The 12,596-nt window shown below is 47.9% G+C and overlaps 1 protein-coding gene and 1 long non-coding RNA gene across 2 annotated transcripts in view; one reads left to right on the top strand and one right to left on the bottom strand.

Moving 5' to 3' along the window:
• Nucleotides 1-12,596, bottom strand: part of LOC142262722 (uncharacterized) — a 311,813-nt gene that overhangs the window by 233,249 nt on the left and 65,968 nt on the right. The window contains exon 2 of the long non-coding RNA XR_012730037.1: nt 12,380-12,515. This is a non-coding gene — a long non-coding RNA (uncharacterized LOC142262722). The remainder of the gene's footprint in view (nt 1-12,379; nt 12,516-12,596) is intronic.
• Nucleotides 1-12,596, top strand: part of PRRX2 (paired related homeobox 2) — a 55,398-nt gene that overhangs the window by 31,080 nt on the left and 11,722 nt on the right. The window lies entirely within an intron of this gene.

Genomic DNA, 12,596 nt, shown 5'->3' with positions numbered 1-12,596 from the left:
GGGGCGGGCAGTCGTTCCTGTCAGCGGCTCCATTCCCCTCATGGCTAAAGAGGTGAAAAATCCATGAGAACATTTTTGTGCAACATGATCACTAACCCACATCCCCTTCCTCTCTGATTCACTAGTCTGCAAGTCCAAGGCTAACCCCTTCCACTCCAGATAGGCCGGCGAGCCAAGCCACGGGGAAGACGCCCTCCATTGGCCACATCGGTGGCTTATCCCGTAAATCGTGGTACTAATGTTGTACTCATGTTGGGTCTAATTCCTATCACGCTTAAGATCTCTGCTTGCCGTCAGTTATTTGTTTACATTTTGAAATTTAAACTGGTTCCCATAGCAACAGTTTGCTACAATGCATCATGTACGGAATCCTTCTATGTCTGTCTCCTGGAGACTTCCCAGGGCTGGATACATTAAAAATAGCCATCAAAGAAGTTGAAAGACAACGGCACATACCAACAGAAGTCCAGAAAGATGTCCTTTATTAAATCCAAAGGTGCAGGTAAAAAGCGGGAGGAGAGCTGGGTGAGGGTCCCCTCAGGACGACGGCCATTTTGTGCCTAACAGCACTTTCACGGGTCCATCTATTACGCGCGAAACGGCCGTCGTGCAGAGGGGACCCTCACCCAGCTCTCCTCTCGCTTTTTACCTGCACCTTTGGATTTAATAAAGGAATTCTGTTGGTATGTGCTGTTGTCTTTCAACTTCTTTGATGGCTAAATGATAATATACTTCCTTATACAACGAGCACCCACGGCTAAATTATCATCTGGAGCGACATGAACAGACCAACACTTGTTTGGCACCTGTGTGAGGAGCGCTGCGGTTGTACAGGACCGTTTTTTCTTTTTTATTGCTGATACGATACATTAAAAATAGGTGTCAATTCTTTCCCCTACACTAAAGTAGAATATTTTCATTCACTGACAACAAGAAGAGATCTTGAAAACCTACTGTGTGAGAACAGAATACATTTTTTTCCTATAATGTCCTTCTTATCTTATAGCTATGATGTCATAGGGTTCAGCTAGCACTGATGGGCGGGGAAGTTTCACTATTGTTCTTATTGGTGCATAGTTCTGAGGAGTTATTTCTTTGTTTGAGGTACTATGTAAACTGGTCACAAGATGTAATAAAGCAGAAATTTTCAGAACACCACAGAGCAGTGTGTGCTGTATTGCTTCCCCTAGCGCTCGTAAAATAAATCTTATTAATTTGGAGATCAAAAGGCATAGAAGAAGTGTATTTTCCTCACACTACTTTCAAAGTGTTTCTAGGGAGGTGATGAGAGAAAGGAGAGGGGGTCTCCCTATGCAGGACCCTCATCCATTATCCAGAGAAACAGCACAAAAAAGTATGGAGGACCCAGCCTGTCTGTGCTGAACATTAATTTCACTAAGGAGGATGTAGTGCTTCATTTCTCCTTTGGGGGCGCTGCAGGGTGAATAAACACTCCTTAGTACGGACAACCACATGTTTCAGGCCAAATGTTAACTCAATAGTCTCATATAGTGTATGTCCATATGAAATCAGCCTTATAGTAGAGGATTTCTACCGAGGGAAGTCCACGTGACCATGGTATCTTCAAGGGACCCTTCTAAAAAAAAGTGGACAATTCCTTTAACAGAAGCTGTACCACTAAATGTTAGTGAATTGACTTCACAGTAGTTGCTGCATATATATATACACAGCCATCGCTGTAGTAAGACTAGAGGTCTACACTGTGTTTTTGGCCATGGTTGGACACATGCTCAGGAGGCATGTGACCGAAGGGCATCCGTCCACCAAAGGTGCCCACTGTACTCAACTACATGCCGCATGCAATACGTTTCTTTGCAGTTGCCTTTGATTTAGAAAAGGACAGGCTGCTGAGGTTATCTATATAGTGGAATAACCAGTACACCGCCACGTACCGGCCATACAGAGGCTGAAAGAACACAGGCCTATGGGCATGTTACAGTATACATCAGGAAAAGTCCAACACATTCTGTAGGGGAAGTACACAGACGCAGGGCTTTAAAGCTTTAAAGAATGGAAGTGGTAATAGTTTTTGTTAAAATGCAAAGTGAATGAACATAATGTAAATCCCATCCATATTTGGTGGCCGCCTTTTGCCTTCATCACTTCTTCTCGTGACTTGTAGACCGTTTTTGAAAGAACTTGGCAGGAGGTTGTTCCAAACATCTTGGAGACCTGACCCCAGATCTTCTGTGTATGAGGCTTGTGCAGATCCTTCTGCTCTTCATGTGATCCCAGACAGACTGGATGATGTGAGATCAGGGCTCTGCAGGGGCCGGATCATCACCTCCAGAGCTCTTCTGGGCCGGATCATCACCTCCAGAGCTCTGTGGGGGCCGGATCATCACCTCCAGAGCTCTGTGGGGGCCGGATCATCACCTCCAGAGCTCTGTGGGGGCCGGATCATCACCTCCAGAGCTCTGCGGGGGCCGGATCATCCCCTCCAGAGCTCTTCTGGGCAGGATCATCACCTCCAGAGCTCTGTGGGGGCCGGATCATCACCTCCAGAGCTCTGCGGGGGCCGGATCATCCCCTCCAGAGCTCTTTTGGGCAGGATCATCACCTCCAGAGCTCTTCTGGGCAGGATCATCACCTCCAGAGCTCTGTGGGGGCCGGATCATCACCTCCAGAGCTCTGCTGGGCCGGATCATCACTTCCAGAGCTCTGCTGGGCCGGATCATCACTTCCAGAGCTCTGCTGGGCCGGATCATCACCTCCAGAGCTCTGTGGGGGCCGGATCATCACCTCCAGAGCTCTGTGGGAGCCGGATCATCACCTCCAGAGCTCTGCTGGGCCGGATCATCACCTCCAGAGCTCTGTGGGGGCCGGATCATCACCTCCAGAGCTCTGTGGGAGCCGGATCATCACCTCCAGAGCTCTGCTGGGCAGGATCATCACCTCCAGAGCTCTGCTGGGCCGGATCATCACCTCCAGAGCTCTGCTGGGCAGGATCATCACCTCCAGAGCTCTGTGGAAGCCGGATCATCACCTCCAGAGCTCTGTGGGGGCCGGACCATCACTTCCAGAGCTTTGCAGGGCCGGATCAACGCCTCCAGAGCTCTGCAGTGCCGGATGATCACCTCCAGAGCTCTGCGGGGGCCTGATCATCACCTCCAGAGCTCTGCGGGGGCCGGATCATCACCTCCAGAGCTCTACGGGGGCCGGATCATCACCTCCAGAGCTCTGCGGGGTCGGATCATCACCTCCAGAGCTCTGCGGGGTCGGATCATCACCTCCAGAGCTCTACGGGGGCCGGATCATCACCTCCAGAGCTCTACGGGGGTCGGATCATCACCTCCAGAGCTTTGCAGGGCCGGATCAACGCCTCCAGAGCTCTGCAGTGCCGGATCATCACCTCCAGAGCTCTGTGGGGGCCGGATCAACGCCTCCAGAGCTCTGCGGGGGCCGGATCATCACCTCCAGAGCTCTGTGGGGCCAGATCATTACCTCCAGAGCTCTGCGGGGGCCGGATCATCACCTCCAGAGCTCTACGGGGGCCGGATCATCACCTCCAGAGCTCTGCGGGGTCGGATCATCACCTCCAGAGCTCTGCGGGGTCGGATCAACGCCTCCAGAGCTCTGCAGGGCCGGATCATCACCTCCAGAGCTCTGCAGGGCCGGATCATCACCTCCAGAGCTCTGTGGGGGCCGGATCATTACTTTCAGAGCTCTGCGGAGCCGGATCATCATTCAGAGCTCTGTGGGGGCCGGATCATCACTTCCAGAGCTCTGCGGGGCCGGATCATCACCTCCAGAGCTCTGTGGGGCTAGATCATCAATTCCAGAGCTCTGTGGGGCCAGATCATCACCTCGAGAGCTCTGTGGGGCCAGATCATCACCTCCAGAGCTCTGCGGGGGCCGGATCATCACCTCCAGAGCTCTGCGGGGGCCGGATCATCACCTCCAGAGCTCTGCGGGGTCGGATCATTACCTCCAGAGCTCTGCGGGGTCGGATCAACGCCTCCAGAGCTCTGCAGGGCCGGATCATCACCTCCAGAGCTCTGCGGGGGCCAGATCATCACCTCCAGAGCTCTGCGGGGGCCAGATCATCATCTCCAGAGCTCTGCTGGGCCGGATCATCACCTCCAGAGCTCTGCTGGGCCGGATCATCACCTCCAGAGCTCTGTGGGGGCCGGATCATTTCTTTCAGAGCTCTGTGGGGGCCGGATCATCACTTCCAGAGCTCTGCGGGGCTGGATCATCACCTCCAGAGCTCTGTTGGGCTAGATCATCAATTCCAGAGCTCTGCGGGGGCCGGATCATCACCTCCAGAGCTCTGCGGGGGCCGGATCATCACCTCCAGAGCTCTGCGGGGGCCGGATCATCACCTCCAGAGCTCTGCGGGGGCCGGATCATCACCTCCAGAGCTTTGCGGGGCCGGATCAACGCCTCCAGAGCTCTGCAGGGCCGGATCATCACCTCCAGAGCTCTACGGGGGCCGGATCATCACCTCCAGAGCTCTACGGGGGCCGGATCATCACCTCCAGAGCTTTGCAGGGCCGGATCAACGCCTCCAGAGCTCTGCAGTGCCGGATCATCACCTCCAGAGCTCTGTGGGGGCCGGATCAACGCCTCCAGAGCTCTGCGGGGGCCGGATCATCACCTCCAGAGCTCTGTGGGGCCAGATCATCACCTCCAGAGCTCTGCGGGGGCCGGATCATCACCTCCAGAGCTCTACGGGGGCCGGATCATCACCTCCAGAGCTCTGCGGGGTCGGATCATCACCTCCAGAGCTCTGCGGGGTCGGATCAACGCCTCCAGAGCTCTGCAGGGCCGGATCATCACCTCCAGAGCTCTGCAGGGCCGGATCATCACCTCCAGAGCTCTGTGGGGGCCGGATCATTACTTTCAGAGCTCTGCGGAGCCGGATCATCATTCAGAGCTCTGTGGGGGCCGGATCATCACTTCCAGAGCTCTGCGGGGCCGGATCATCACCTCCAGAGCTCTGTGGGGCTAGATCATCAATTCCAGAGCTCTGTGGGGCCAGATCATCACCTCGAGAGCTCTGTGGGGCCAGATCATCACCTCCAGAGCTCTGCGGGGGCCGGATCATCACCTCCAGAGCTCTACGGGGGCCGGATCATCACCTCCAGAGCTCTGCGGGGTCGGATCATTACCTCCAGAGCTCTGCGGGGTCGGATCAACGCCTCCAGAGCTCTGCAGGGCCGGATCATCACCTCCAGAGCTCTGCGGGGGCCAGATCATCACCTCCAGAGCTCTGCGGGGGCCAGATCATCATCTCCAGAGCTCTGCTGGGCCGGATCATCACCTCCAGAGCTCTGCTGGGCCGGATCATCACCTCCAGAGCTCTGTGGGGGCCGGATCATTTCTTTCAGAGCTCTGTGGGGGCCGGATCATCACTTCCAGAGCTCTGCGGGGCTGGATCATCACCTCCAGAGCTCTGTTGGGCTAGATCATCAATTCCAGAGCTCTGCGGGGGCCGGATCATCACCTCCAGAGCTCTGCGGGGGCCGGATCATCACCTCCAGAGCTCTGCGGGGGCCGGATCATCACCTCCAGAGCTCTGCGGGGGCCGGATCATCACCTCCAGAGCTTTGCGGGGCCGGATCAACGCCTCCAGAGCTCTGCAGGGCCGGATCATCACCTCCAGAGCTCTGCGGGGTCGGATCAACGCCTCCAGGATTCCTCCTTCTTAATGACCTCGGCTGGATGTTTGGGGTCCGGCTGCAGAATACATTTGGAGCCCATCAGATGCCTCCCTGATGGTGTTACATGATGAATAAGTATCTGGCTGGATTTCTCATCACTGAGGACGTCAATAATCCTGACCAAATCACCACCTCAATTTGCTGACATTCAGCCTCAAACCTGAAAGGACCCTCCACCATTCTTCACTGCTCCTGCAGACCCTCATTAATCTGCCTCTCTCCAGCACTTCGGAGAACAAACTGCTTCTGTTACAGCCAAATATTTCACAATTGCACTCATCCATCCATTTTTCTGCACCTCATTTCTTATGTTTTTGTGCATAGTTGAATTGCTTGGCCTTGTAGCCATGATGAAGGTATACGGTACTTTTTTGGATGCAATTCTTCTATGAAGACCAGATTTATCCAGACTTCTTTGAACAGTTGACACATGTACAGTAGCTGGGTCTCACTGGGTCTGAACTGATGGCACTGCCGGACATCTTCCGATTCTAAGGGAAGTAAACATGATGTGTCTTTCATCTCCTGCACTATGTTTTCTCGTCCAATCGCTGCGTCTCCTTCATGCCCATTTCCTGGGGCTTCTATAAAGCATAAACAGCACATTTGGATACCCCAGTCTGCTTTGGTATCTTTGCCTGGGAGACACCTTGCTGATGCAGTATAACTAGCTTGTATCTTGTCATGGAAACCGTCTTCCACAACCTCACCCTTGTAGCAGAGTTTGTCTGTTACTCACCCTGTTTAAGCCTCTTAGTCGGCTGTTTCTGTTTCAGTTAATGATTGTCATGTGAAAATGATGTTCATTGTCACATATACTGTATTTTCTGGATCATAAGACACACTGTTTTCCCCCACAACTGGGGGCAAAATGGGGGCTTGCTTTATAATCCAAATTTGCCTTACTGGGGTGGTGGTGGTGCAGGGTTGGAGGAGGGGGGAGTGTCCATGTAGAGGAGCAGCTCAAGAGGGTCACAGGATAGAGGGTCGGCGATATTGCGGTGGCGGGCGCCATTGACCTTCAGGCATGCTGCAGGTTTCATTGAACTGCTGGCGCTTGACGCGATGGACTTTAAGAAAATGACCGCAGAGGCCAATCTGCGCACGCCACTGATTAGCTGAAGGGCTCTCTAACACTCATGGCGGTGTAGTGGACGACAAGGGGGGGATGAGGGCTTACCCCTTAGTGTGAGGGGCTTAACTAAGCAATCGGTGGACGCCAGGTACCACTCCCAGGGCAGGTGACAGACTGAGGAATAGACGAGTACATACAGGGTGACTGAGGCCGGCTGGACAAGGCAGTACGGACAGGGTGACTTAGGCCGGCTGGACAAGGCAGTACGGACAGGGTGACTTAGGCCGGCTGGACAAGGCAGTACGGACAGGGTGACTTAGGCAGGCTGGACAAGGCAGTACGGACAGGGTGACTTAGGCCGGCTGGACAAGGCAGTACGGACAGGGTGACTTAGGCCGGCTGGACAAGGCAGTACGGACAGGGTGACTTAGGCAGGCTGGACAAGGCAGTACGGACAGGGTGACTTAGGCCGGCTGGACAAGGCAGTACGGACAGGGTGACTTAGGCCGGCTGGACAAGGCAGTACGGACAGGGTGACTTAGGCCGGCTGGACAAGGCAGTACGGACAGGGTGACTTAGGCAGGCTGGACAAGGCAGTACGGACAGGGTGACTTAGGCCGGCTGGACAAGGCAGTACGGACAGGGTGACTTAGGCCGGCTGGACAAGGCGGTACGGACAGGGTGACTAGGGCAGGCTGGACAAGGCAGTACGGACAGGGATGGTGGCACGGCAGGGATAGAAGGGTATGGGAAGGCAGGTACTGGACACAGGGATCACAGGCTAGGAGCTCAGGACCGTATACATATATATTTTCGATGGCGGTTTTTCCTACTAACATCAACGGAAAATCCATTGCCTGAGATGGTCTGGAGGAAAGTGGAAGAAAATGATGATGAGATGAAGACCACCAAACAGCAGCTGTGCCAGGGAGAGCTGTCATGGGGAATTCAGTGCTGTAGCATAGACCTTTACACATTTCTATGGGGATGGCTCAATCATTTTGATGAATACAGCTTTTCCCTATAGTAAGGCGTGATCGGCATTTTTCCTTCCAGGAATATTACCCATCGTGACAAATGGTTAGGATTCAACACTAAATTAGGAATATAAATAAAGATGACATTATTTATCTCCTGACGCAGGGATAGCACTCTATCCTGTCAAATAAAAATTCTTCGCTGGCGGAGCCGTTTAAATAATATATATCCGCGTCTCCCCCACATCTGCTGATGCTTCACTGGATTACATCTCGTCCAGGATGCAAAACAGCGCCACCCTTGCCTATAGGCTGTGTCTGGTAATGCAAGGCCGGCTCTATTGACTTGACACAATGCAATACCAAATACAGTGAAATACAGTTCCTGAAGAAAATAAAAAAATGCGTTTTTTTTTATTCTGGACAACCCCTTTAAAATTAAAGTGTAATTCCACTTTTAACAATACTTTAAAATTGACATCTTCATAAACATTTGATCAACTTTGTAAATACTATCCTTTTCTGTTTTCGTACTGATTTCACGTTATCTCATGTTTTTTTCCCTCAAAATTTGTTGTTTGTGAATAGTAAGAGTCAATTAGTTAACTCCACCCACTGTCAGACATGTGACCTGCAGCATGTGATCTGAGATCCCATAATGCACTGCTCTCTGATAAGAGGAAACCAGGAGAATTCCTAATTATGCCAATATGCAAATAAAAGAAAACATCACATAATGCAAAGCAGTAGAAGATAGGTTAAATTGGTTGTTTGGGATTAGGAAAATGGTGGAAGATCATTCCTCTGAATATCTGGTATTGCAGACCAGCATTATTCATTTAAATGGTAATGAGGTGCAATACCGGACAATGGCCATAAATAAGTGGTGGCGCTGTTTCTGTAGAAAGAAGAAAAAGCAGACCCGCGTTTCTAAATCTTCATATCCCCAGAACTGGTTTCTATAGATAGGAACAATGGAACATTATTATTTGAATGTAGAGTTTCCCTATTTTTTATTCATTATTATTACTTTTTATTATTACTTTTTATTATTAATTGTATTATTATTATTTTCATTTTTTTTATTTATTATTATTTATTATTATTTTTTTATTATTAATTGTATTATTATTAATAGTATTTTATTTGATATATTATTAATTATTTATTATTTTTTATTATTAATTGTAGTATTATTATTATTAGTAGTATTTTATTTTTTATTTATTATTAATTATTTATTATTATTTTTTTATGCACTGGAGAAGGTTTGGAAATATAATCATCTCATTGGTAATAGCACTGATGGCAGACATGGTGGGGGTCTGCTCAATCCCCGACCATCAGCTTGAGAAATGTAGACCACGTTATCTCCACAGCCAAGAGATGCCCGATACTGACACCAGCTCTCGGCAATACCATATTCTGTTACCAGTGCTGAAAGGCTCAGGAAAATATATCACACTGGTCTCTTTGGACAAGAAGGGATCCTAGACATTAGAAAGAATCTGTCTCTTCCTATAAATGTGTATTTTTTTTTTACCTGTGTAAATGCCGCTGTTCTCCTGAATCCGGCGTTGTTTTTCTTTTGTTTCTATGCCTCTCCGTTCCTGAGATATGGCCATCTTTTCTCTCTATGTAAATCAAGTCTTGTTAGCCAACTGGGCGTAGTCCTTAAGAAGACTCCCATCCCACTTGGAAAACAGCATTATATTTAAATACTGTGACTAAAGGGCCATATCTCAGGAACAAAGAGGCGCAGGAACAAAAGAAAAACATCGCCGGATTCAGGAGAACAGTGGCATTTACACCAGATTACAAAATTACATATTTATGGCAAGTGACCATCACACAGTGCCTATTACCATCAGTGTGTTGTCTGTTTAATGTAGACAGGGCTGGTGCTCTAAAGCGAGAGGCCATCTTAGTGACTTTTCTTCATTCTGTACAGAGATCTCCCCTTCTATTACATGGAAATAGGCTTGAAACCAGACTCCCCCATTATAGCATATTTTACGACAGTCCTGTATTAAGGGGTCTGTCATTTTGAGGGTTATGTTAATAATTTAACCTTTGAAACCTATATTTAATTTTGTAAACTGACACTCACTGCTTTTGCTTGTTTTCAAACGTCTTGGGCTAAAAGGGCCCCGTCTTCAAGATCCTATCCCAGTATGTAACAAATGACACAGGAGATGTCTTTTACAACACAAGTTGTCACGGCCTGAAAGGAAGATGGAACTTAAAGGGTTATTCCTATCTCCAAAATGCTATCCCATCATGTAGTAGGTGTCATAATAATAATATTAGAAAATACCTCCAATTAGAAATGCAGTATAGTTTTCCTGATTAGCTATGTCTCTTACCTCATGTGCAGGGCATTGCAGCTTAGGTATCCATGGTTATGCCCACTCATATAGTGATAGTTGCTCGTGGTCATAACCATGGATACCTAAGCTGCAATGCCCTGCACATGAGGTAAGCGACATAGCTAATCAGGAAAACTATATTATATTTCTAATTGGAGGTAATTACTAATATTATTATTATTACACCTTACACATATTGGGATAGGGTGTTGGAGACTGGAATACCCCTTTAAAGTTATATTTCCGTCTTCAATATCCTATCCCAATATGTAGTAGTTAAAATAATAATATTAACAAATACCTCCAATTAGAAATGCAGTATAGTTCTCCTGATTAGCGATGTCTCTTACCTCATGTGCAGGGCATTGCAGCTTAGGTTTCCATAGTTACATCCACTCATAAAGTGATAGTTAGTTGCTCGTGGTCATAACCATGGATACCTAAGCTGCAATGCCCCGCACATGAGGTAAGAGATGCAGCGGCAGACATATCATTGGTGCAACCAGGGGCCCAAGAGGAAAGAGCCCATTTCTACCTCCAAATCAGGTGGGATTGTGCATTTTGATGAGCTATTGGACTACAAAGGGCCCATATACTGTTCTTGCACAGGGACCCTCTTCTGTCTCTGTCTGACAGTGATAGAGATGGATATATCAGGAGAACTATACTACATGTCTAATGTTATTAATATTACGCCTACTATGTATTGGGATAGGATGTTGGAGATAGGAATACCCCTTTAAGTTATCACAATTCTCTGACAGAAGAGCAGACCTTGTTACCCATAACAACCAATCAGAGCGCAGATTTCATTTATCATATTGCTGTGGAAAAATAAAAGCTGTGTCGTGATTGGTTGCTATGTGGCAACGAGGCCTGGTTTTTAGATCTGATAAATGAAGCCTGTAGTGTCGGATACCAGAGACCTAAGAAGTTTATTACCAGTCGTCCTTTAGTCATTGCTGCCCACACAGTATCACGATTAGCTCTCACCGTCCATATTAATACATAGGAACCACAGATTATTACATCATCCTCCATTTTTATTTCACCTCCATGAGGTGGGCGGCTTCATGTGAGCGCCACACTGTGTCAATTTGTAAACTCCTCAGAGAGAACCATTAGAATTAGCTTATTTTTCCTCACCTGTCATCGTCCGCGATCGAATTTCCAGTTTATTTTCCAGTGGAGCTGTTAATTAATTAAATGGCGGATCTGGTGACGGGTTAAAGGAGTGGGGGTGGGGGGCTCCCGAAAGGACGCATTATACCCTCATCACCTTCAGGAGAATAATAAACATTGAAATACACTCCCATAGCGTGGCCCGGCCATTGTTTATTTATATATTTGGGGGAGATTTATAGTTTTTTTTCCCTCTCTCCCCCGGCCCTTACCCAGATGACAAAAAAACATGCATTAAAGGGCTGTAAATAGTATGTGTAACCCTTTCCGCCATGTTGTATTGCCCTCGGCCCCTGCACAGGGGCTCGGTGTCACAGTTATTCCACAGGCCGACTCACTGGGGTGTTGTACTGAAGCGATAATTCCTGAGGATTAGCTATTATTTATAGAGTCGAAGTGTTAACATAGCCGAGTCGAATAGCTACACTTTCAAGGCATTACCGTTTTATACACCAAAATCTCTCACACAGAACGTCCCCATAGTATTGGACAGGTTCGGAAATCCTTTCGGTGCCCTAGGTTTTAACCCTATGGCGGTTCCTTAAAATTTTGTTGTTATTTTTTCAATTTTTTTTTAAAGGCCACACACGTTATTTTTTATATTATAAAACATAAAAAAAAACAACTTTATTTGGTGTAAGATCCAATTATCCGGCTGTAAAAAGCAGCTGTCATGGGAAAATATCCTAAGGATATTTTCATAATTTGTGTAATTATGCTTTTACATCATACTAGAAAATAACTAGGAACAAATGTAAGGATTTATGATCAGGTACATTATATATAGATGATTTTCCATCTTGGTTACATTTGCCAAAAATGAATCTGTCATATACCTTTTCTAGTATTTCCTGTATCGCCACCCTGTGGCCAGAATAGGGTATTGCAAAAAGTAAAACTATTTATTGTATACTTCGTTCAATACTACAATCTCCCTTTTTAATCTTATAAACATCATGGTAATAGGAAGATTGCCTTTTAACTTTTCAGATATTCTGGACTGGATAAGAAAATTCTCTATTATTTCCTTGTTTGTTCCCCCATTGACGGATGGTTACTGATGGGACTTATCTGCATTAGGTTCCTCACCTGCCAGACCTTCTGGGACTGCTCCATGGTCTAACATCTGTCCAGTCCTCTGGCTAGTCCAGATATTCAAGTAGAAAGACGATGATGTCCAGTGGGGGACATGTTCTTTTGCATCGCTGTAGAAGGTGATCGAGCCCTGCAATGCAAAATATATGGTTATGTTTATTGCTAAATGCATATCTTATGTTATGCTGCTAGTTGGGTGCAGGTACCAGAT

The sequence above is a fragment of the Anomaloglossus baeobatrachus genome, unplaced genomic scaffold, assembly GCF_048569485.1.
Source record: "Anomaloglossus baeobatrachus isolate aAnoBae1 unplaced genomic scaffold, aAnoBae1.hap1 Scaffold_249, whole genome shotgun sequence".
In the NCBI taxonomy this organism is placed as follows: Eukaryota; Metazoa; Chordata; class Amphibia; order Anura; family Aromobatidae; genus Anomaloglossus; species Anomaloglossus baeobatrachus.
Note: the sequence above shows the minus strand (reverse complement) of the source record. Positions and strands in the feature narration are given on the sequence as shown.